Source organism: Centrocercus urophasianus, unplaced genomic scaffold, assembly GCF_019232065.1.
Source record: "Centrocercus urophasianus isolate 14NV4802_14NV808 unplaced genomic scaffold, USGS_Curo_1.0 seq_27, whole genome shotgun sequence".
NCBI lineage: Eukaryota > Metazoa > Chordata > Aves > Galliformes > Phasianidae > Centrocercus > Centrocercus urophasianus.
The window spans coordinates 4,309,103-4,334,002 of record NW_024884833.1 but is presented as its reverse complement, the minus strand read 5'-3'; the positions used below and the strand labels follow the sequence as shown (position 1 = coordinate 4,334,002).

General features: G+C 40.4%; 1 protein-coding gene and 1 long non-coding RNA gene across 2 annotated transcripts in view; both read left to right on the top strand.

Annotated features, from left to right (window-relative positions):
* Positions 1–14,513, top strand: part of LOC122164705 — a 35,228-nt gene extending 20,715 nt beyond the window's left edge. Inside the window, exons 2-3 of the long non-coding RNA XR_006170297.1 lie at positions 12,796–12,888; positions 14,358–14,513. This is a non-coding gene — a long non-coding RNA (uncharacterized LOC122164705). The remainder of the gene's footprint in view (positions 1–12,795; positions 12,889–14,357) is intronic.
* Positions 14,514–16,396: 1,883 nt separating this feature from the next.
* Positions 16,397–24,900, top strand: part of FREM1 (FRAS1 related extracellular matrix 1) — a 46,122-nt gene continuing 37,618 nt past the window's right edge. The window contains exon 1 of the mRNA XM_042826818.1: positions 16,397–16,647. The gene's annotated coding sequence lies outside the window, so the exon portion shown is untranslated. The remainder of the gene's footprint in view (positions 16,648–24,900) is intronic.

Sequence of the window (24,900 nt, the reverse complement as noted above, 5' to 3'; positions counted from 1 at the left end):
CCAAGGCTACTTACTCTTAATAAATATCAGTTTATGCAGCTATGTGTTCTGTATTCACATGCATGTTACTAGCACTCTTTAAGCCTGCCAGATATTTACTTATATTTATTTTAATCGCTGATAGCTTGTCCTTCCTTTTGTCATTTCACTAATGTGAGTTCACAGATCGGGCGAGTATTACCTTAACGTCTAGCTGAGAGCACAGCATGTCTTACTTTTGTTTCTGCTGGGCCTTTCTTTAGCATCATTCTGTGCATGAAGCACAGAATAAATATCACCCAGCCTTGCAGCACACAGGATTTTTCTAAGCACTTACGTGCTTGTTCAGGGCAGAACTTTAAAGTGCAGTTCACTGGAAATGATTAATGGGGCCTTGACTCAGTATTCTTTTTTGTCTACCTTGGGAGCTTAAGCATCTGTTAGAAGAAATGCAGGAATTTTGTGGTTTTTTTTCCTCTTCTCAGTATGCTGAGACTCACACCAGTGGGCCTAGCACCACTTCTTTGTCAGTGCCACTAGATGCAGGCTTTTGCACCTACATCAGGAGAGCACAGCAAAAGAGCAGCATGGTAACAAGTGAGTACTTGAGAACCTGCACATTTGGTCACCTTGAGAAAGCAGTTAGCTTTCACTAGAAAAAGCAGTTAAAGTTATATGAAGATATGATCTAATGGACATACCTGATATTTTTGAAATATCAGGCTTTGAAATCATCTGGGACTGACTGTAATTGCAGTTTACCAGCCATCTGTGATAAGAGAGGATCTTGCTGCTGTTCTTTTGCTACACTAATCCAGGATCTGTGTTTTAGTTCGGGCCAGATAATGTAACTTTCCACATTTTGGGCTTCTGGCAGAATGTGTTTAGATTCCATTTCCACAAATATGTCTCACGGGAGTTGGCTATTGCAACCAGTACAATGTATGTAGATCACAGTCCTGGAGAGGCCCATCTATGGACATCTGTGTGATTTGAAAAATAGAAGGATTTTTTTGTACAACAGAAATTTAATATTTTTGTCACAGAAAACCAACTGGAAAAAAAAAGAAAAAGCAAGGATGAGTAGCACTGCTGCAAGTAAAACAGACACACTTCCCTGCCTGCATTTAGGTCTGTCCCCCTGCTTCCTTTGCTCTAACGTCCAGGGCGACTATAGAAATAATGAACTGAGTTTAGTGACTCCTCCAACTTTAAAAAAAAAGGAATTACTGGTTTTGAAAAACAGACCTGTTGAATAGTTTAAAGGCAGAATATGGTTCAGATATTTAGTCCACATCAAATTGAAGTCATTTGTTGTTCTTTTTCTTCTTACGGAAACTGTGCATCTGCATTGAAATAACAGACCTGTCCATCCTATTTTATGGGAGGATAGATCCATCCCCTGTTTGAGAAAACAAAAGAAGACAGTAAACACTTACTTTATCATGTGACATATTCAACATTTCACTTAACCAGCTTTCTTTCTCCGAACAGCTGTATTCTAATTAAAGGAGTGTGTGCGTTCATGACCAGAAAAAGATGTCTATGAAACAAAAGATTTGATAACATCATTATTACTTTGAGGTGGACTGAAATGTAGTCCATAAAGGAATCTTAAATTCATCTTTTTACCTACATTTCAGCTTCCTGAGATTTTAAGTGCTGACTGTTCCTTCTCAGATTACCTCTTTGTTTGTAGAAGTATTCTTTGGTTGTTTTCTTTCTTAAAAGAATCAACAGAAGTGTTTGTTCTCTTGTCTTGTTTTGCTGAAGAGTTGTATCACTCAGGAGGAGACCCACATGAGTGCAGTCAGATCTTATCCTTCAGCTGACAGGAAGATGTTTTGAAGGGTTAGCCAAACACGTACTACAAATCATGATAAAAAGCTACTAATTTATTTTTATTTTATTTTATTTTATTTATTAAGGCTGAACATTTCTCAAAAATCTGATGTGGTATCTTTTTTCCTTGAGTTTTTAGTTCCTTGACTATAGTGAAAAAATCACTTTGCCAGTTCCCTGTATATCTTAATTTTGTAAGAACCAAAGTGTGATATTCTGACCAATGAGAACATCTGTTGCAGGAGAGTTCTTTTAGGCCCAGTTTCTTCCTCTCTTACATGTTTGCACCTTTGCAGAGTTCCTTAAAAAAAGCCATAATGTTGAGCTTCCTGATTTTTATTTCTATATTTTTATTTTTATTTTTATTTTTTTGCACCCCCTAAGCAAATAGGGGTGAAAGGGTGAGAACAAAGAAGTAGAGCAAATAAGGTTGTGAACTAACAGAGAAGACACTACTTTGAACTCTGGCTAGTAATTAGCCCCTGAGCTCTCTCTGCTTATGACAAAAATACGGAAAACACATTTCACGTGGGGAGGGGTTAGGTTTCTCCCATAGTAAGCAAGAGCTTGGATAGTGTACTTAGCACAAAGTTGTGAAGCTCATTTAGGAAAAAAAGTTATTCTTTGTAGGATGCAGAGTTAAGGCTGATTTCCTAAAAAGTGCTTGTTAGATTTTGAGTGATGCAGCAGATGTCAATGCTGCTTATGCTTACAGCTACTAGCCTGTGTTTTTCTCAAGGAAATTTCCTGCTTTGTCTTTCCTAGCCACCACAACCCCATGACTCCCCATTCTGAAATATCCTCTTCAGTATATTGTGCTATGGCTGAGAATGGCAGAACTCCTAATCTTATGTTTGCTTCAGAGAGTGAAGAGTGATTGCTCACATTTTAGAAACAAAATACGTTGTGCAAAAGCAGCATGAATAGTTACTCTGGCAGTTCTTTGTTTATGGAGGATGACATACGTGCTCCACATCCTGTCATCTCCAGCATTTGGCAGTGCTCTTAGCAGGAACTTGTTTGGTTAATCCAGTGGGATGCAAACTTGGGGCCCCTTGCACTGCGTACATTCGGGAACTTATACTCTCATTTTCAGAGGAATGCTGAAATAGATTTGGTTGCTTTAAACATATTTAAAGTCATTTTTTTATACGCAATTTACTCGTGTTTACATGAGATGTTATCTAGAGGACGCTAAGAATTTAAACATCACTGCTCATTTATGCTTACCGGTAAAAGCTGATTGCAAACATCTGTTGTAAAATAAGTTCGGAAAGAGCTGACATTTCTGGGGAGAAGCCCTTGCCTGCCCAACCTCAGCCCAGAAGAATGAGTGAGCAGTGGAAATGCTGTCATGCTGCTGGGTCCTGGCTGAATAGCATAGTGGGGGATCCTAAACACATGGCGCAAAATAGGAATTGACGTTTCTGTTTGACAGAAACTTGAAGTTGCACATAATTTTTGAATGCAATTAGCAATTTATTTGGCAGGGTTTGTGGCAGCAGTAGGACTGCTGCTTTGCTTGCAAAGCAAGGTACTGGTAATAATATTTCTGTTGAACTGTACAACAAGGCAAGGCTCGGATCCCCTGACCAACTCTGAATGGAGAGAAGCATATTTACTTCAGTGAGGCTACATGGAAGTGCAAAGATCTACCCAGACAACATCAGTTCATTAAAGGACTGAAGAACTGACACTTGGTATGCCCTGTCCTGGAGAAGAAACTCTTCAATTACTGTTTAAAATTGAAGTTTTCTAAACAGAAATATTTTATTTTTAATATGCATTGATAGTAAGTGTTTTGAAAAGTACAGATAAGTAAAATATTGACTGTGAACTTGGTGACAACTCTCTGCTGGTGTGACAGTGTCACCTGAAATCCCAAACATGTGATGTCAACAAACTGGAGATGCCAGAAGTCTGCACCTCTGCAAATGTGGAGTCCTCAGTACAGAAACATGGACCCCCTGGAGTGTGTCCAGAGGTGGACAGCAAAAATGATCCAAGGGATGGAACACATCTCCTACAAGGACAGACTGAATGAGTTGGGGCTGTTCAGCCTGCAGAACAGAAGGCTCCAGAGAGACCTGACAGCGGCTTTTTAGTATCTAAAGGGGAGCGACAGGAAAGAAGGGGACAGACTTCTTAGCAGAATCTGTGGTGGTAGAACAAGGGGAAATAGTTTCAAACTAAAAGAGGGGAGATTTAGGTTGGATATGAGGAAAAAGTCTCTTACAGTGAGGGTGGTGAGGCACTGGGACATGTTGCCCAGACATGTGGTGGATGCACCATTGCTTGGGACATTCAAGATCAGGCTGGACCAGGCTCTGAGCACCCTAGTGTAGCTGTGGATGTCCCTGTTCACTGTAGTGGAGTTGGACTAGATGAGTTCTAAGGGTTCCTTCCAACTCTAAGGATTCTATAAAGCAGATAAAACTGAAGGGAACTCACTATATGAAGTTCATGGGAAGAGGAAACTGCTAAATACTGTCAAGAGGTGATTTCAGAACTGACAGAAATAGGACTTCAGAGAATTATATTGATGACATTTATGAAGATCAGGAATGAGAAAGCTGAGGCTGAACAGGACAATACAGCAGAGAAAGGACACCAACTTAAGATTTTCAAGAAACTGTAAACAAAAGCCTAAAATGTATTTTGGCTGAAGCTCTTGGTTCATATGTTGGTTAAAAAAAACATTGGTTAATCTATTTGATATGATTGTCCATTCTGTATTTAAGAGTGGGTATTAAGAGGCAAAATTTATGAAGCCTAAATAGAAAGACTGATCCTCATGGCAAAATCATTAATGTTATCACAGCTCTCACTCGTTTAGTAGAGGGGGGTTCCTTACCCCAAACCTGAACAGAAAGTCTGCAGTTTTGTAGCTTGCCTTCTTCCTTGTCGATAGTATGAGCAAGTGTTAAGTGGCTCAGCTGTACAGCGGAGGAAGGACAAAGGGAGAGGCAGGTGGGATAGCAAGGGGGATTTTCTACCCAGCTCCAGATTATGTTAAGTATTAATGACAATGTTTGGCTTACAGTGAGCACTAAGGTGTGGTTATGAACTTGCCATAAAATTTAAGTGATACTTATCACTGCAATTGGTTGGCTGTGCTTCCCGGAAGGCCAGAGAAATTTCACTTTGTTTTCTACTCCTGCAGGGCTGCTCTGGAGGGAAAGTCAATCCTACTTGAGAGATGCAATAGGAAAGTGAGAGGTCAAGTATGTAAAGGATGCATTTTAATAAACTTTATTCAAAATTATGCTAATATACAGGAAATATAAGCTTATTTTTGTGGTATTGTTCTTCCTCTCCCTTCAGCAGCTTTTACTGATCTAAATCCAGGTGTGGGGCCTCCAACAAAAGAAAGACATGGAACTGCTGGAGTGAGTCCATAGGAGGGCCACCAAGATAAGGACTAGAATGCCTCTTCTGTGAAGAAAGGCTGAGGGAGTTGAGCTTGTTTAGCTTGCAAGAAAGAAAGCTCTGAGGAGATCTCATTATGGTCTTCCAGTACTTGAAGGAAGCTTATAGATAGGAGGGAGGCCAACTCTTTACACTGTCTGATAGTGACAGGACAAAGAGGAATGATTTTAAACAAAAAGTGGGGAAATTTAATTTAGCTGTCAGGAATAAATTTGTTATTCAAGAGGGCAGTGAGTCCCTAGCACAGCTGTCAAGAAAAGCTGTGGTGCCTCACTCTTGGAGGTGCTCAAGGCCAGGTTGGATGGGGCCCTGGGCAGCCTGAGTTGGTGGTGGGCAGGGGATTGGAACTGGATGATCTTTAAGGTTCTTTCCAACCTAATTCATTCTATGATGGTAAGTGCAAGGCAGATTTACATCGTCTTTTCAGACAAGGTGTGAAAGCAAGATAGTGGTAGTTGTGAGCTACTACCTGCATCAGCCATGAGCAAAAATACCTTTGCTTGTCTGCAAGGCTGAACTAAGTGTTGTGTGAAGTTTAGCTACCACCTCAACTCTCTGTAGAAGTACTATGACAGAAGTACTACAACAGGCTTGTGAATGACAGTAACAGTCACAGCAGAAGAAAAGAAATGTATGGTCAGCATGATGCACGCAGGGAGAACCAGCCTGTGCAGTACTGGTTCACAAGTGCTCAGTGCTGCACTGGCAGTTGTGATCTGGCCTCTGCCACAGTATGTGCAGGGCACAAAGCATCTTCCAACAGTGGCAAGCCATGGTGGGACTTGCTTCTGATTTTGATGCAGGAAGCAGTTGTGCTGAAGGTACTGATATTTTGTTCAGAAGGTCAGTAAGATGAGGGGACCCAAGACATGTTTGGATAACAACTTTCTCTCTGAACTTTGTACCTATCTAAATGGCTGCAGCTGGGAAATTGTCTCAGTCATGAACATACGGTCCCTCTCCACAGCACAGCAGCGGGACTCCAATCTCTACTGTTGTATGCATGCAAATACAGAAAACAGTCTTAAAAAAATAAGACATCAGGATATGCTTTTAGTCTCATTTATTTTAATTACCTAATTTGGTCCCTTCTACCTTATCTTAGAGCAGTTAGCAGGATACAAGACCCTCCAAGGTTTGAAATTTAGTATGTTACAAAGCATGTGAGCCAAGACCATATCAATGAACATGGGTAAGAGGCCTTTGATACTGCTCGTGTAGTTCCCTTCCGAGTAGTACATACATGACCTGAACCTGCGATTTAAAAGAATCAAATCAAGTTTTTGGCCAGACATTTAGTGGGGTTTTTGTTGTCTGCATTGGTTGCTTTAATAAAGGTGCTGGCTGAAAAACTAAATAGTTCAGTAAATTCCATTGATGAGGCTGCTGGCTAGTCTTGCTTGAGCTTTGAGCTTCAGTGAAGTTTGGAGTACTTCATAATGGTAACATTTAAATTTCCTCCCAGAATCTGAAGCACAGCCCAAGCATTTGTGACATTAAAATTCTCTCTTTTTTAAAATGTAAAAGTTATTTAACAAAAAGTCCTCTTCAATACTAGAAATCTTCTTAAAATATCAAATGATGTTGCTGCGGATGGTGATGCACTGAACTGTTTGGAAGTAAGAGATCCCTGTTCTGACCCAGAGAGAAGGATTCTGTCCCATTAGCATTTTACAGCACTTGTGTCTCATTGGACCCCGTCTCCAGTCTTCAGTTAGGATGACAAAATAGCACATCTTCTGGAAATGAACCAACAGTCAGCCATTGGAAAACTTAATTTATGATCACAAAACAGTATTTTAGGTGGAGTAAAGGCTTTAATCTTTTCAAATCAGAGGCCTCTCTTTGGGGATTGAAGCAGAGCTGCTTGCTTTGAATAAAACCTTGTTCTATGCTGGTTTTCAGTTCCAAAACATCAGCAATTCTGGCCATATCCTAAATGATAACAGTTGCTGAGACTTGTGAAATAGCCTGGGGGCTGTCTTGGTCCTTCTGGTGAAGGAGCACCCGGGCAATCTCCTGACCCTGCTTCAGGAATCCCACCCCTGGACAAAGGAAGTCACAACTCCTCTGTGGCAGGAACCACCCCAGTATCTCTCAGAGGGTGTCAGTGCTGCTCATTCACTCATCAGTAGTTTCTTTTTTCTTTTTCATTTTCTGACATCTGTTTTACTCTGGTTCAGCCTACAAAGTCCCATTTCCAAAAGCTGTGCAGGACTGAGACTCCTTATAAAGTGAATAAATTAATTTAATTACTCTGGGGGGAGATGCTTCCTGTTCCCTGTGTCTGCATGCATGGCTGAATAAAATGACTGGATATTTTAATCTAACAATGACACTTAAGACATGTCCTCCCCTCCTTGTGAACAAATACACACTACAAAAGGGTCTCCTGCTGACCTTGAAATTACCCAGCTTGCTCCTGTGTCTGAGGGAGCCCAGTTTCTCTGTTTTTGCCATTAAACCTTAATCTTTGTGAAGGGAAGGCCAGAATATCGAAGAATTTTTGCGATTATTCATTCATATTTCTGTGCCTCCGCAACACCTAGATCCCTTGAGAAATACCTGCATTTCTGGCCATCACACTGCAGTTCTCAAGAGATTTGCTTTATGCTTTTTCACACTGGCCTGGTTTGGCTGATTTCCAGCTCTGTTTGAATGGTCTTCTGGGGGAGCAGAATCTTCTGTATCATTCAACGGTACTCTGTAAAGAGTCTCAGTGTAGAAATAGGCTTTAAACCAAGATTATTTATTTTTTTAATTGAGCTCACCATCTATCCAGTGCAGGGAGGGAAGTGAATGACTTCTGAACCATTGCTTTGCTGAAAGTTTTAAGAAGAACAGCTATAAAAGAATCTAAGACCAGAAGCAGATACTGATTCTAGTCAGGCATTTAGTTTAAGTTGGTACAGCATTCAAAAGAATAATTTTTCACATGGAGATAAAGGAAGATAAGATATTAACTAACCAGTTTATAACTTAAAATCCAGGCTCAAGGATCAGATTAAATTACAAGAAACAGATATTGAGGATTAAAAAAAAAAAAGCATAAAACATTTCCAGGATAAACTAATGGATCTACATCTTCTGGTCATGTAAAGAATTGGAAAATTATATTAGAAAAAATGAAAGGAAGAACACTAGCAGACAGGTAAAGAAAAGGAAGCATTAGGTTTCTTTAAGAAAAATGCTGCCAGCCACCTGTGTGACTACAGGGCTGATATTTTAAATTTCTGAGGAAGTATTTGCTTTTGGTAACTTCAGGTGTTTGGGTGTTCAGGTGTTTTGTGATGTGTTTTTTACAATTTTCTAGAAAAGGAGATTATGAAGTTAACACAACTTAATACACCTAGGAAGGACCCTGTGTCAAGTTTTCAGAAATTTTCTCTCATGCAGATGCAGCTTAACTGTAATGCTTGCAGATTTTGCAATGAATTTTGTTTAATTTCTCATTAATTTTTATTTAAATGTAATTCTATTTATTTATTTATTTAGCTGCGTTATTTTTCCCCTCTATACATTTTGCAAATGCACAAATACCAAAACAGAGAGGCATGCCTTGGGCCTGCATGAGATGGAGCTGCAGGCCGTACCTTGGTGACTGGCTTTCAGGTTCTCTAATTAGAATTTGTTCTATACTCTTATCTCTCAACCTGGCACCTTCCATTCTCTCTTATCTTCCATGTATCTCCCATTCTCAGGTCGGTACCTGACCAGACAATGCTGATTGCTGCTTAGGTCTCAGCTGGACTTCAGCTTTTAAGTAGAAACAACACAGGAATATCTGTACATGCAGTGACAATTTTCTGGAGAATTGTGGATTTTGCACTTACAGTTGAAACTTTCATTCATTGCTAGGGAGTATCAGATCCTTCAATTACCACCATAACCCAAGTAACATCTTCCTAGATTTCCCAAACTCTCTCAAGGTCAGGCTTCTTTTCTCCCTGTATCTCAGAAGGCACATTCAACTTTCTCTAATTAAACTGTCACCTTAATAATACCTTGGCTAAAAGCCAATAGATGAAAATTCTTCAGGAACTAATCTTTTTAGAGGATTATATCAGATTAAAGCTCCATCCTGTGCTAAAAGACTTTGGCATACCTTCTAAACTATTAGTGCTTGCAGTGATTTTAGAATATGCTGTTGCACTTATTAACATATTGCTGTAAGTAAAAATGTAGACTTAAGAAAGAATGGAAAGTGTTTATGATGGTTAGCATTCCTGGGTCCTGTGTGTAGCTCATACAAGGATAGGTAAAGGGTGATTTCATAATACTGAATGTATTGTTTTACCAGCTGAGATCTGGAGTTTTATCAGTTATAAGAAGTTAGACTCAACAGATTGTGCGTCTGAGAAGTGTTCTGACTTTGGAGAACTTGCATGTTCCTGCAGAAAACAAATGAAATGCATGATATTTTTCAAATACTTTATTTTGCAGGTCCTTCATAGTCACTGACAATGTAAACTAAACAAGGAAAGTCAGTGAAACTTCAGAAGCATTAACTAGATTGAAAATCCAGTTGTGCCAGCTGTGGTCTAAATCCATGTAAGCCAAAATTAATGGCTTGTCTCTGAAAAGGCTCAATTTTCAAAGATTCTGGGCACCTGCTACAAATGTTCAGATCCCATTAATTTGCTTTAATTGATCTACATTAAAATAGCTAAGGAACATATACTGAATGTATTGATATTATTTTAATGACAAAGCTATATTTCTAGAAGTTGTAGTAAACTGGGTAGTTTTGTAATATTGACAACAATTCTCTATCTGCATTAATGGGGCCGTGTGACCTGGGTTTTTTGATAGAAGGACTGTAGAGGGAACAAGAGAATTTCGAGTAAGGGAAAGAAAATATTTTTGGACATGTATTTTGAAGTGCTGTTGTGAGTATTGTTACAGGAAGCAGGCAGACTGCCAACATAGCAGACTTTTGCATTTTTCTTTTAGTTTGTGAAGACTGACTACATTTTGAACAAGCAGTCTTTACCTTTTTCCTCCTATACTTCTCAACTTAAAAAACAAAACAAAACAAAAAACAAACAAACAAAAAAAAACAACCCCAAAAACAGAAAAGAAATGGTCTTCTTATATTTTGTATTTGATACATTAAAAAGTAAGCCAGCTTTTCTCAAGTGGTAATCCAGCTATTACTTCTATTATGGGGACATTTTTTCTCCTGTGATGCCTTTTGTAAGTTTCAGTTATGCCAAGTTCATTAATTTTGTAATGCTCAAGACCTGTTTTTGTCTCCTTTGAGTATCCTGCTGTCTCAGGAAGGAATAGAAAGAAGTTCATCCTGGGCTTTCTGTGTGATGTCTGTGAAACAGATCAGCCCATTCCCACCCTCAAGAGTCAAAAATCCAGGTGGCCATATTAGCTTTCTGCCAACCAGTTTATACTATCCTACCTGAACATCTGAAAACTCAATCTCTCTCTCTTTCCTTCGATGTGCAGCTTATAGTAGCAGCTTGGATTAGAAATTAGATTAGAAATTTGGAGAATTGTCTGCCAGCACCCTGAACATCCAAACTGAGGGTGAGAGGAGTGGATTCTCCAACAGTGGAACAAGTCCAAGACTTCCATATGAAACTGAATGTATGTAAGTCCGTAGGGCCAGATGATATGCATCCCAGGGTTCTTAGAAAGATGGCTGATGTGGTTGCTGAGCCTCTCTCCTTCATATTTGAAAAAACATGGCAGTTGGGTTAAGTCCTCAGTGACTGGAAAAAGGGAAACATTGCTCCCATTTTCAAGAAAGGGAGAAAGGATGACCTGAGGTAATACAGGCTGGTGATCCTCACCTCCATGCCCTTGGAAGTTCATGGAGCAGATCCTTCTGGTTACTACGCTATGGCACATACAAGATGAAGAGGTGATCCAAGACAGGTGATCCAGGGGCAGATCTTGCCTGGCCAAACCGGTGGCCTTCTATGATGGACTGACAGCATTGGTGGACAGGGAAGAGTGATGGATGTCATCTATCTGGACTTCTGAAAAGCCTTTGACATGGTCCCTCACCACATTCTTTTCTCTAAATTGGAGAGGTATGGATTTGAAAGATGGACTGTTTGGTGGATTAAGAACTGGTTGGCTAGACGCAGCCAATGGGTTATGATCAACGTTTCTATGTCTGGGTGGAGGTCTGTCACAAGTGGTGTCCCTCAGTGGTGTCCCCCAAGGACTAGGTGCTCTTCAACATCTTTATCAGTGACATAGTTAATGACCTTGAGTGCATCCTCAGCAAGTTTATAGACAGTACCAAGCTGAGCAGTGCAGTTGATATGAGTAGTGTAGTATGATGTGAGGGGAGGGAAGCCATCCAGAGGGACTTGGACAGGCTGGAGAAGTGGGCCCATGTGAACATAATGAAGTTCAACAAGGCAAAGTGCAAGGTGTTGCAGTTGGGTCGGGGCAATCCTGGGTATACACACTGGGAGAAGAACCAGTTGAGAACAGCCCTGTGGAGAAAGATTTGGGGGTCGATGAGAAGATGGACATGAGCCAACAGTGTGTGCTTTCAGCCTGGAAAGTCAGCTGTGTCCTGGGATGCATTAAAAAAGGGGTGGCCAGCAGGGAGAGGGAAGTTATTGTTCCCCTCTACTCAGCTCTTGGGAGGCCCCATCTGTAGAACTGTGTCCAGGCCTGGGGCCCCCAGTACAGGAAGGATGGAGCTCAGGGAATGGGTCCAGAGGAGAGCCACTAAGATAATCAGAGGGCTTGAGCACCTCTCCTGTGAAGAAAGGTTGAGGGAACTGAGCTTGGAGAAGAGAAGGCACGGGGGAGACCTCATTTTAACCTTCCAGTACTTGAAGGGAGCACATAAACAGGAAGGGAAGTGAGGGTGGCTGGTGATAGGACAAAGGGGAATGGTTCTAAACTAAGACAGGGGAGATTTAGATTAGATGTTAGGGAGAAGTTTTCATTCAGGGGTGATGCTGCATTGGAACAGGTTGCCCACAGGTTGTGGATGCCCCATCCCTGGAGGCATTCAAGGCCGGGCTGGATGTGGTTCTGGGCAGCCTGGTCTAGTTGTTGGTGACCCTGCCCATGGCAGGAGGTTGAAACTAGATGATCTTTTCAACCCAGACCATTCTATGAATCAATATCTTTATAGATGTTGGAAGTGCAAGAACAAATACTCATAACTGCATTTTCTAGAATTAAAATTCTCTGATAGGCTTCAAAACACAAACATGTCTTTTACTGATATGGAAGATGCTCTGGAAGAACAGTGTTAGCTTAAGTTTCTCATCCTATAACAGCTTCCCCCAAGTCTCTCTCACAATTAGGAAAGGAAAATCATGGCTATGATGAGGTATTTTGATGATTAGCAGTATGTACACTGCCCCTCAAGACTATATAACTTGAAGAACCCTTAGGAGTACTGATGTGTGCTGAGGCCAAAGGACTTCAGGGAATGACAAGATGCTGAAGTCTTTGTAGATCTTCAGTCACCATTTCTCTGCTTCAAGACAGAAAGAAAATCAAGAAAAATGTGTTTAAAACAAAGGAGAATAGCAACAATTTTGTTTTTTTCAGTAAAGCTACACATCTTCCTGAAAATTCTACTCCCCTGGAACTCAGACTTCCATTTCAGAAACCATTCTGAGGTTTGGATCTTCTTGACACAAAGTGAGTGCTTTGTATTGTCTTGTAGGTTATTTTTAGTAGTTTGATTTTCCAGAATGACATTCTTAACCTTAGAATTTATGCCCCTCCTGTAGTTACAAATTGGAATAATTTGTAATCAAGGGCTGTGCTATTACCCGTACGCTGCATGTAATTCCCAACAAAGCAGCTGTCGTGACACAGTGCATTTGATCTTCTAATAACTGTGCTCTGTGTTAGAAGTTAATGTATCACAGTATTTTCTTCAAAAATTCCGTGAAGTTAAGAAGTGTAATACCAATACTTTACTGCAATGCTTGGTTTCACTCCCTGGAGTTGTATCCAAATCTGAAGTGGACTGTTGTCAGACTTACTCAAGAAACAGTTGTATGTTGTCAGAACGATAAGAAACAGTAAATCACGTCTTTCCTGTAACAATCTCAAATGTTAAAGACACAATTTATAGACAGTTGGGGAGATTAAGGCTTTGCAGATGTGAGACAGATCTTGTAAAAAAGTTGGGCAGCTGTGCTCGTGGAGAGATAGCTTCAGCTTACCTTTCTAGTATGTGAGTGGAACTGTATGCTAGCTAAAAATCAGTTTAGGTTACAGCTTCATGGTCTTTTTGTTTTTGTTTTGCTTTTTTTTTTTTCCAGACAACATAGCAATGTCATGGTTCATGAGGTCAACTGTTTGTCATGAGAGCTGAAAATATCTCCCTAAACGTTAGGCATTTGAGAAATTCTTTAAAATGCTGTTGAATTTTTATGACAATTTTTATGATCCTTTGAGAAGAATGTTTTCTGATACTTACCAGGGAAGAAATATCAAGAGTACGATGCCTTTTCATTTTGGACTCATTAGCTGAGAAATCTGTGCTACATTATCTGTATAGAAGTGTATGTTACTCAACATTTCTACTATTGATTGTAGGGAGATTTGAAGCCTTCTCCTACGCTACATTAGATTTAGTAATGCTGATAAATAATAATTCTAGTCTTTTTTTTCCTAATAAAAATTTTTCTGAAGAGGGGAAGTGAAGATGAAGGTCTTCTCCCAGATGATAGGTTATGCAGGAACAGCACAAAACAGTACTGGGGAGGGTCAGACTGGACAGTAGGAAAAAAAAATACTTATGATGAAGATGGTCAACAATGGAACAGGCTTCCTCAAGAGATGTTTTATCACAGAATCATAGAATCATAGAATGGCTTGGGTTGGAAAGGAACTTAAAGATTATTCAGTTCAAAACTTCAGTCATGAGAGGGTTACCCCTCACCAGCTTAGGCTGCCCCAGAGCCCATCCAACCTGGTCTTTTCTTGCTTCCAGGAGTGGGGCATCCACAGCTTCTCTGTGCAGCCTTTGCCAGTGCCTCACCACCCATGCAGGGCTACCTTACAGACAGACAGAAGGATCAGCTCTCCGTCAGCATGACTACACTTATTTTCCTATTGACCATCTGAGAAGTAATTGTTTCTGTTTTTCCCCACAGTTCAGCAGATCTTCCCATGTGCATCTTCAGGCTTTGGATGAGCATGTGTTTTTTCTTGCATCTAGAACCTCATCCTTCTTACAGAAGTGCTGACTGAGTGAAGATCAGTGTACTCCTCACAGCAGTAGACATTGTATTAATTCAGGACATTGCTTATTAATGTAATTTGAAATAAAAGGGGAGATCACTCTCTTCTTGTGTGTTCTTGTCTATCTTATATCTCTGGTGTTTTTCTTTGCAGGTAAAAGCCAGGAAAGAAATAAACTGATTGTTACTATATCCTGTTAAAGAAAGCTTACAAGCAACAGCTGAATGAGCACCTTTACGTCAAGTCAGGGCTGTGAGATTGCAGCTGACAATTAGGGAGGTATAAACTGTACTTACGTTTAATTCACAGGAAACAGAGCATTCTGTTTCCTGTGTGGACAGATGTTGAAATAAGAAGTTAGTGTATGCACAGAAGGCGTATCTTCTCTTCAGTGCTCCAATGTTTCTCAAGAAATCTTTTGTAATTTTGTTTTACTCTTTAGAGAATGTGACAGCAGATCACAGTACAGCACAAATAGACCATTCATCTCAGTGAATTGGAATCCATGTTTCAGTAAGCACAAATACAAACATACAAATTACCGTCATCCACATGGCTCAGAGCAGACGAGCACTCATTCCAAATTCTTCTGAAACTCTAAAAAATCCAAGGACTAGTATGGGTCAGAAAACCAGGATTTTATACATCTCTGATAGTGTTACTGTAGTTGAAGGACTTTCTTTTTTTCCTAGTGTTTTTTTTCTTAAGCAAATGCAGCCTGGAGTGTAAAGTGTTACACATGGTATAGCTTTGAGTTTCATTCTAACTTTCAACAGTCAGTGTTTTCTTCATCTGCCTTTATGCTGTGCTACAGGAATATTTACTGGTTTTCTTTTATACCATTGATATTTTCCTTTCAGTGTGAGGGTTGAACTCAGCGTCCTTGATCATGCAAGAGGAGACGACATGCCATGCAGTTACATTCACAGTGGAGTTGACCCCTGGTTACATAAAGCAGCCACCAACCTTTCTCCTCACCTCCCTTTTGCTTGTAGCAATGCTCCTGTGGCTGAAAACCTTTGCGTTCTCAATGCTTAAAAATGCCTTTAGCTTTAAAATACTGAGGTGGGAATAAAGGTGCTTTGATCCATCCCATCCGTCCCTGGTAATTCTGAGAAAGGTTACTTTGCATTGCAGCCTCTGTGTTTTTTAAGTGTGTGCTGTTGAGCTCTTGGGATACACTAACGAACCAGAGTGGCAGAAAATCTCACAGAGGGTCCCAGCAGACACTCATAACTACAAATCTGATTTAAATCTGGGGACAGAGGCTGGAGGGGTATCTTGAGATACTGTGCCACTGCTGGGATTTAGCCTAGACCCTTCCTCTTTCCTGTGGTTCTGAATGGGGATAAAAAAAATTGAATACTCGTAGCAACAGCAACAGTCAATGAAACAAATGTGTATTAGATTGAGTACTTAAAACTTTCATATACAATAGGACTTAGAACCACATTCAGCCAAACATTTGAGTTTCTAAAACAGATCACACTTGTAAACATGCAATATACATCACAAAAAATCAATAATTCACTTAAGTTTAATTTCATGGTCTGTCCCAAAAAAAGGATCAAATCTGCCTTGATGTTATCTTTGGGAAGAAATGAATCATATCTGTTTTTCAGTAAGGATTCTCTCTCCCTTTTTTGTGGGGATAAACTGGAACTGAAAAGATTTTAGCTCAGAAGTCTTTCTCTTGTCTTTAATGCACACAGAGTTTGTGTGCATGTGTCTGTGTGAGTGCACGCAGCAGACAGGCAGCCAGCAGAAGTGGGAAGAAAAAATGAGCAAACGCTATTAACAGGGGCTCAGTTTCTAGTCCCAACAGACTTAACTAGCAGAAGGGGAAGCGAAGATCCGGGGGCTGGCTGCCAGAGAAGCACTGCTGAGTGTAAACACTCCAAAGCATTGGAGTGTCCTTATCATAGGCAGCCCGAAAGCAGTTGTGCTCTGGGGCTCTGCAGCCAGGAGCAATCCTGCAAGCAAAGAGTGTTTACTGTTGATTATTAGGACAAAGGAAACTACAGCCAAGCTGACCAGAAAGACTGGAATTTCATCTCTCTCACTCTGTCTTCCCCTCTGTCGCCCACTCGTTGGGTTTCTTTCCTGCCAGCTTTTAAAACCAGAGATTACTGGGTCAGTGACACTCATTCCTTTCATACAGCATGATCTTGTGCTCAGCCTCCTGAAGTAATACTGCTACCTGTAAGTATCTGCTTCAAGTTTGTCGAATGCTGTGAATACTATTGTGTTTGTGCTTGTAATAGTCTTGAATGGCTTACTGAATGCCTCAGTGAGGCACTCGCTCGTTTTTGTACTTGGAGTGGCTGAAAGCTCAGTTCCATGAGAGGGAACAGGCGCTGGGTTTCGCTGGTTGTTTGTGGCTCCAAGTAACTTAGTTTACACTAAGGTTTGAGTTGATACAGATTTCTAGCCTACGCTGGCTGTCTTCCATCAGCACTAATAAAACTTTATGCTTTTACGTTTTATAAAAGCTTGGAAACAGTTAGTGAGCATTCCTATATTACAACTGTCTTTTTAATAAAAACACACTGAGGGAGAGAAATGTGATACACAGCACTGAAAAAAAAAAAAAAAACAACATGAAATCCCTCAGTATGGAAGATTTTTTTTTTTAATGAGTGCTTCAAAATTGTAGACTTTTATTTTGCAGCAGGTATCTGTGAGAGCTTTCACATGTTTGTTCGTATTTAGACAGCTGACTTTATTCATTTGAATTAGATGGATATTCACAGATTGTACGTACGTGTAAATGTTTACGTGCTTCTGACCACACAAAGGCATGCTTGTGGTCTTTCTGTTTCTTGCTCACTTTTATACACTTGTAATTAAACTCTGAAACAGCTTTTAGAGATTAGTTACTCTCACTGTGCTGTGCTGAGATACTTCAGCAAGTCCTGTAGGCAATCATAGATAGTTTCTTGAAACAGTTACTGAAAGGGTATTTCAGAAATTACATTTTCTGCAGTTCATAGAATTGCAGAAGTTCATCATCTCAGCTCACTCAGGACTTCATGCAAAATGCATCGCTGCTGTTGGCACGTGCCCCTGTGTCCATGGGAGGCAATGACACTGCAAACCACCTGCTGCTTGAGCAGCAAAAGTGTGCACACACCTGTAGAAGTCATCTCAACTCATTTCTCTTACTTGGGTGTTATTGCTGTGGGCCTGCCAACATTTTTGTTACAGTTCTTCCCTGGTATTTATTTTGCATGCAAACATGAGTGCGTGCACCTTGCTTAAAGAAAAAGCTGGTTTGCATTGAGGCACCTCAGAGTTTGAAAATTTTCTTCAGCATAGATCCCTGCTCTGAGAAAAGTTAGGCAAATGTTCTGACAATGAATAAAAAGCTTCTTAGGCAGTGATTTGAATTTTTAATAGGAGTTGCTCCAGGCCTTTTTCCACATCAAATTAATTTTCTGCGGTCCCTGAAGGATCTGCTGTAATAACGTTTGTGATATTAACTACAGCACAACAGAAGTGAATTTATTCATGGGGAAAAGAAATACTGACCAACTCATCAGTCTATCTAACAGTGAATTTAGAAAGCAGCAGTAACATGTAGTAACAACAGCACAGTAACACAGCACTAACTGATTAGCACTACTTTAAAGGTGGAATCTGCTTGATTATACCTGCTGAAAGGTTATACCTGCATTAAGGTAGGCTTCTCCCATTTTCTGAGGCTCTGTGGCTGTGATTGTGTCCCCTGATTAACTTCCCTTGAGCTAATGAAGGCTGTGAGTGCTACAACTGCTGCAGAAAGGGTATCCATGCAGAAATTCATGGTTTCACAGCTTGCGGCATTACATCTTCACAATGATGTGACTGCCTTTTGGGCAACAGGGCAAGAGGCCTGAACAGGCTGTCTTTGGGAAGTTGCTATCCCAACTGCTATCACTAGCTGCTATCGTTGTGAACAGCATGTCAAAGAACTCTGATAGCTGGCTGTGAAGATAAGCCTTCGTTAGACTCTGATTTTCTGACTAATGTCACCTCCAGTTCCCTGAAGACACTGTATCACCAGATGAGCCCACAGGCTGTAGCTGTAGCATGCAGGCATCCAGAATGCATAAAGATACACTCTTATTAAAGAAAACTCTTAATAAAAGAAGAACTTTGTGATTTTGCAGCAACTTCCACTCACTCCACTTTGGAAACTGAAATTGATATCTGCCATAAATCCATTCTTTTGCCCTTGGATATCTAAAAACATGAGACTGTCTCTTTTTGGAGAGACAATGGATTTGGATTTTTCTCCCAGATCATAGCAGCAATTTAGATGAAAAGCTCAAACAAACCTTAAAGTTAAACATGTCTAAGGCATAAAATGTTTAAAGTAGAGAGATTAATTCTGTTTGTGGGAAAGTGTAAACCACACCATCTACCAGCTGTTAAGATTTAAGCATTCAAAAAAAAAAAATCCTCTGTGCAGCATGTGCAGAAGATTGCAGCTCTTTCTCAGTAAGCAGCAGTACACCCCTGAGCGAGCTTGTCCTTGTGGAGAGTGGTCTGTGAAATCCTCTTTTACAGAAATTCAGAACTTTTTCCATTAAAATCAAGGCTCATCATTCCTGTCAACCCAAAAAACAGACAACTACTAACAGTGTGTAAAAACATTGAAACCTCTCCCCATGGACTTTCATCCATAAAAGCTGGAGTTTGTAACCCCTCTGCCATGCTGTTGCTCAGCAGTGTGAGGCACAAGGCCAGGCATTACCACACAGAGTGTGTGGTATCCATCAGCAGATACATACTGCTGTGGAGACCTGCAGTGTGTTGGTGGTGCTGCATTTCATCACCACTTTTGGATAACTGTTTTGCAGAAGTATCAGATCTTGCAGCTCATGGTGCAGTGCAACAAGGTCAGTGTAGTACAGTCAGACACAGGCTCCTGTTCCTGTCTGTCGCACAGGAGGCTTTTTCTGTTCCTGTTTAGTGGGCTTTCAGGCCAGGGATGTGTTCACCCCCTGGTGGAGCTGTCCTGCCACGAGCAGAGCTCCTCTAGTGACTCATGTTTGAGATCTGGCCATAGTTTGCAAAGGCCATGAAAAAGAATGAGGCTACAGAGCTAGAAGCTGTGTGTTATCAAAAAAGCAATGAATGCAATACCCTAGTTTTTCTTTCAGTTGACAAATTCATGACTTGAGCTGAGGCTAAGAGTTTTACCTTGCAGGACAGAGTACAGTGCTCATTGACTAGTCCTAGGCTGCTTGTTGTGTATGTCCTGTTTCTCTTCTATCCATTGCTAGTTGCTTGCTAAAATGAAACATCTCTTGTAAGTTAAAATCTCTTGGGAAATTCCCTCCTTTCACCTTTCCATGGTTGCCATTATTAGAGGTGTTTTTAATAATCACTTTCAAGTTTATTTCTTTGCGGACCAGGGAAAACTATTCTTCCACCTACTTGTTGTTACAGATTGCTTTTCTGTGAGGAAGAGTAGTTCTTGTTCCCTCTCTGCAGTGCATTTGATTGTATACAAAATCAAAAGAAAGGCTAATCTAGCCATTTGGTTTTACTGTTTACACAAGTTTTCTGCTAGTTTTTATCCTGTCCCATGACTGAGAATCTCCAGTATCAATCTCTCCCTCCTCTCCTTCATATTTAAATTTAATTATTAAGTATTGTCCTGCTGCAGCAGAGGATAACAGAGGAGCATCTGGACATGTCTGGACGTGCTTTACATCCTGCACATTTCTAATTTCATGAAGAAGGATCTATTCATTGACTGCAGTGAAACACTTGTTTCCTTACTTTCCAGAGAAAATGCAAAGGTTTTGTCCAAACAAAAAAAAAAAAAAGAAAAGAAAAAAGAAAAAAAAAGTATATGGCACTAAGAAGAAAACTGCCACCTAACATTCATTAAATCAGCAAGTACCTTGTTCAGTATTTCGTTTGGCTGTGGCCTGTCATCTTTGATTGTAGTTTGTGGAATAGAGATGTTAAATAACAAACATTTGAAGGAGGTCATGGATTAACTGCACATTCTGAAGTGGCAATCCCCCAGTTAAACATTTTAGGGTCCTTTAATTGCCATGGGCTAACTTTTAATTGCCATAATAACAGTAATCTCTGTTTCCTAGAATGTGTGCAAGGCCACTATTTGTTTTCTTTAATCTTTCCTTTAAAAAAAAAAAACAAACAAAAAGCAACCAGTGGTCAATCTTGTTCATTAAAATAAATCAGGCCAACTCCCCACCCACAACAATTGTCCTCCTTTCAAGCTTTGCGAAAAATGAGGGTGATTTTGAATGTCATTCTTGAGTAAAATCTCTCAGGCAGCTGGAGGTTTTGTTACACAGAGAGAAACTCTTGAAGTCTCATCCAAATCTCAATGATGATTTTGGATGTCATTGCTGTTCAAGTGATTAAGCTAGTAAACAAGCTAGTGATTACACATTTTTTTAGTTAGATTTCAGGTATTACAACTGAGAGCTGCTGGTGTTTTTTTCTGATCTCATTTTCAGTTCTACATTAGTAGATGTCTCTCCACATCTACTTTGGGATTAGACTGTAACTACATGCCATTAGCTTTAATTACATTCTTCAGAATCAGACTCAGGATTTATAACTTTAAATAAGAATTGCCTGAAACTTTCATTGATATTTACATTCTTTAAAGTAAATTCTATTCAGTGGTACATCAATGTACCATTGCAGTGGTACATACATATTTTTGAAAGATTATCTAGAAGACCAGTTCTACTTTGACACAGCTGGATGGGTCCTACACAGATTTATGTTCTCTCCACAGTCTGCTGTTGGAAGAGCAGCTAACATTCCATAACTTACAGATAATTTTAGGGACTTATAGTTTCCCTTTCCTTCCCTTCCTCTCTCTTCCCTTCTCCTCTGAAAGTCAGTTGTATTTGGTGAGAACACTTATGTTTGTAATTAACCACTGCAAAATGTTTCACATATGCACCAACAGCCCTAAAGGAAAATAACTTTAGTATTTGTAGAAAATGTTTAACAAATGGTATCTGAAGTTCTCTGTCACTCTCCACTAAATTGCCTCCAGTATGCTCTGTTCCTCCTTTAGCTCCTCAGAGTCACATCCATTGGCTTTCCAGAGTTTCCCTTTCCCTCTGCCTTCTTACTCAGGATCATTTGAAGAGCAGGGAGAGGATTCCACTGATAGATGAGAAGCTTTTCAGAGCCCCCTTGCTGAGCATCCCTTGTGCCTTGGCTACATCCTTAGGGTCATGTTTTGGGCCAAGAAGAATAATCATTGTCCAAATAAGTGGAGGCAGACTCCTTTTCCAGGTTCCCAACTTAGGGGTTGGTAAGTCTACATCCAATCATGACAAAAAGGTCTCTTTATATATCACCACATCAGTATAATTTTAAATTTGGTATCTTGGGAATCACTCTACAGTTTGGAGAACACAGTGCAGTGTTTTGCAAAAATAAAGCAGGTAATTAGCTTTGTCCCAGGGTCTAGAAAACTGTGTCATCACAGCCATACAATCACAGCATGATTTAGGTTGTAAAAGATGCCAGACAAAAACACCAGCCTGAAAGATAACTCTTAAGACCAATGTGATATTAAGAAGCAGTCATTCTTTTACTGCGGCGCCAGATGCAAGGGGAACACCTCCACCTAAACATGTGTATCTGGCATGAAAGACCTTCAGCTTACCTACATTACTTATGTTACATATGTAAATGTTTTCCCGGACAGCACATACATATTCAATACTTTCCCTGAAATCACTAACCTGGGGTTCTACCTCCTTGCACATGCGTGGTCTCATTGTGGTGGTGGTCCTGAGCCCTCTGGTGGTCATCTCAGTGCGTCCTTCGGATGAACTCCCTGATCTCCCTGAACTCTTTTTATCTTATTAGGGACGGAAAGTTCCTTTGGGGGATGCTTCGCTGACTGCAGCCCCAGAGGGCTATTACTGGTTCTTATATTTGGAGTGGCTTTGTGCAGTGGTCTTGATATGCGGGCAGCAACCGCCTGCAAACAATCTATCTCCTGTTATCTAAAGTGCTCATGATGCTTCAGGACACCTGCAGTAACTCCTCACAGAGAGACTACAGCCTCTCTGGGCAATGTGTTCCATGGTGTGCTTGTTGTGTTTCTTTCCCAGTATCTGAGGTGAATATCCCTTGTTGCCTATTTTGGTTGCTGCACTTTGGCCCTCTGGTATGCACCTCCAGGTTCTCTTAGATGTCTGAAAGTAGCAGTAAGCTTCCCCCTAGGCCCCTACTTCAGGCTGGGCAAAGTCAGCTGTCTCAGACTCTCCTGCTCTCCAGACCCTGGTCATCAGTAACTCTGCTAAGACAGATAGCAAATAGTGCAGAATACAACAACAGTGCACTGACACAACTGCTTTACTTCTGGCACACAGCTCATCTGGTTCAGGTATTGCCTTTCATCCAGACTCTTAGAAAATCAATGAGGAAACCACTTAATCTAAAAATGCTGCACTAATCTTTCTAAAATTAGGAATGAAACATCATTGTTTCATTAAGTCTCTAAATCAATTTATCTGAAATAACATGGTGTATTTGACATTAATGCCTCAGCCTTTTGTTCTTTCTGGATGCAGAGGCAGAGGTGACACATCAAGAAACAACAGGGGAGAATCCAGCCCCGCTATGGTGTGAAGGGCAGAGCAGTAGGGAGGCTGAAGGGATCTCTTGTAATTTCATTTTGCCATCCCCAGATTGAGAAAGTAAGATCATGCTTCTCAAGAACTTCAGTCAGCTGCAGAGGAAAGCAGTCCTATAAGATCACTTGCAGGAACATACGGGACAAGCATATGTGTATTGTGACAGAGGAACAATGCCTTCAGGCAAAAGCAGTTAAAGCAAGTCTGTAAGACACTGACACTATGGGACCTATTTTGTGGTAGGGAATGTCTTACACTTTCACTGTGAAATTGGACAAAGTGCTTGTGGCTCCTCTGGGAGCCTTCCTGCTCTCAGTGTTTGGTGCAAGATAAGAAAAGGAACCACTGCCTGTGCCTGAGGTTGGTATCTGCACTCAGTCTTGGGTTTTATGGTGGGTGCCAGAATTTAGACTGACTTTCCCCAGGATCAAGCTGTGGATGTCAACCATTAACTCCAAGAACTTGCTGGGCAGGTCATGCCTTGGATCCATGCTGCTGAACACGCTTTGAGTCAAGCATTCTCCATCTTCTCATGTCTCAGACAGCTGCCTCTGAACAAGCTTTGAGCCAGGCATTGTTCCCACTTCTCACACCACCCACTGGTGCAAAGCTTGTTATCACTGTCCCATGGTGGTTTCAAGAAAAAAAAGCATTAAGGGGAATGAGGGAAGAAGGGAAAGATACATGTTAAAATCACACAAAAGCAAAGGAACAAAATAAGTGCTGCCAATGTGCATAACAGGACTCACCCATGGATCACCTGGAGGCTAGGAAAAGTAATCTAACACCTATGCCAACTTTCAGACTCCTTGGGAAATTCGAGCCGGTCTATTTGCCTCAACATGTGCCAGACTTTCATATACAATATAATTACAAGCAATAAACACATTAGCATTAGGATTAAGAAGATCACAGCAGAGTGAACCACAGAATTAAAAACTCCTCTTGCTGCTGGTGACCATCCAAGGAGTGTTTCCCGACAGTGGTGTTCTCCATCCTTCTTCACCCTTTCCAGGACATGGTGTATCTCTTCTGTATCATGGTTAACAGTAACCAAAGTTTTGGGTTTTTTTTGTCCATTATCTTGGATGCGTTCTAGCAGTTGGTACAGATTGTCAAGTTGCAATAATTTCTTCACCAAAACAAGATTCATTCCAACTGGGGCAGGTGGCAAATTGTGGATTAATGTGTGATTGGACCACAACAACTGATATGACATAACTGGAACTGAATAATTAAAATCACATCCCATAATGTTGATAAGGTTAGAAACACATACAAACAAAGTTACAAACATACAAACACAGACATTTGAATGATTGTTTGTATTTATAATAATATCACCTATGAGTATAAAATTATAAGAGGTTCTCATACGCACACATCCTTTTGATGAGCACTATTTCAGAGTTGTCATTGAGATACCTCTAAAAATGCCAAATATTTTGCTCAGTGTCAAGACAAATGTCTTGAGTCTTGATGGTATTACTTTCACAAATAAATCCTTGTTATTCCTATACAGCACATGAACTAATATCAATGGTTTGCCATTTGTTTCCATTTTGTTGGGCCCATACTCAGTGTTCTAACAGGTAAAGTATAACCCCATTGTGATTCAGAGCCACTGCAATGATTGGGTATATGGTATATACCAAAGCACTGTGCATTGTTAGGACAAAAGCTGTGGCAAAGATATTAACAGGATCATAAATAAAATTAACTAGATGACACTAAGATTGAAATTCTTTCAAATTTGTTAACATTGACCCAAATTACTGTTGGCACTCAGTCGAGTTAGAGAGCTCTCACAGTTTCT